We start from the raw sequence: 1,019 nt of genomic DNA on the forward strand, positions 1-1,019 counted from the left end.
GAAAAGCACTTTGTAAATAATAAATTGCTGTACAAATGTAAAGTATTGGTGTTACTCTGTTACACTGAGAGATGGCATTAGTCTCTAGAGTCATAGATTTTGAAATCTTATTAAAAATGTCAGCAATATTTCAATTTTTATTTATTGTTAACTCATTTATTTCACTGAGGACCAACATGCTTTATTTTTCATCAGCCTGATTTATTCAGTACATGGATTTAGGTTTTTGTATTCTGGAAGAAACTCACATACATAATCAAAAGGTGGAGATCTGATTTACATGCAAAAATCCTACCATCACTGCTGTCACTCCCTCTTGCTCAGCAGATTCAGAATCATTCACTGAAACTCAGCTAGGATGAGATACCTATGATTTAATAATATTTTTTTTCTTTATGCTCTGTTAAATGATGCTGAAGTCAGGGTCAAAGGAAAAGAGATTGATCTTAAATGTAAATTATCAATTCATTTCCAAGTTGGTAGTACGACTATGGTGATTATACAAAATGTCACAAGAACTAAAAGTATGTATTATGCAGAACATCGACATTAATATATTAATAGAGAAATGTTTTACATGCAAACCCTTTACAAATATTTACTATACCGTTCAACCTTTATGGAAGGCAGAGGAATGCTGTCAAACCTATTTTCTAGGTGATAAAATGCATCATGAGTAGCATCCAAAGCAATGTCAAAGACAGAAATCCAAAAATGTTTGCATCTACCGATTTCTCCTTAACTCTATTTCCTAACATTTTTTCTTAAATGAAGACAAAATTTCTCAGTTTTCAGAGAAAAGTCAAAACTAATGTCAGTGAATAAAGGATATAATGTAGAGGTTCTTCCCTAAGCATAGCAAATATATTTGTAAATGTAATACTGAGCTCACTATTTCCAATTCTCAGGAACCCTGGTGGTACAATGGTTAAATAAACCAAAAAACAAAACTGACTGCCGTTGAGTCAGATCCGACTCATAGAGACCCCTCCTTGGGTTTCTGAGGTGGTATCACTATG

The sequence above is a fragment of the Orycteropus afer genome, unplaced genomic scaffold (genome assembly GCF_000298275.1).
Source record: "Orycteropus afer afer isolate SDZICR_OR568_19922 unplaced genomic scaffold, OryAfe1.0 scaffold00658, whole genome shotgun sequence".
NCBI classification, from domain to species: domain Eukaryota; kingdom Metazoa; phylum Chordata; class Mammalia; order Tubulidentata; family Orycteropodidae; genus Orycteropus; species Orycteropus afer.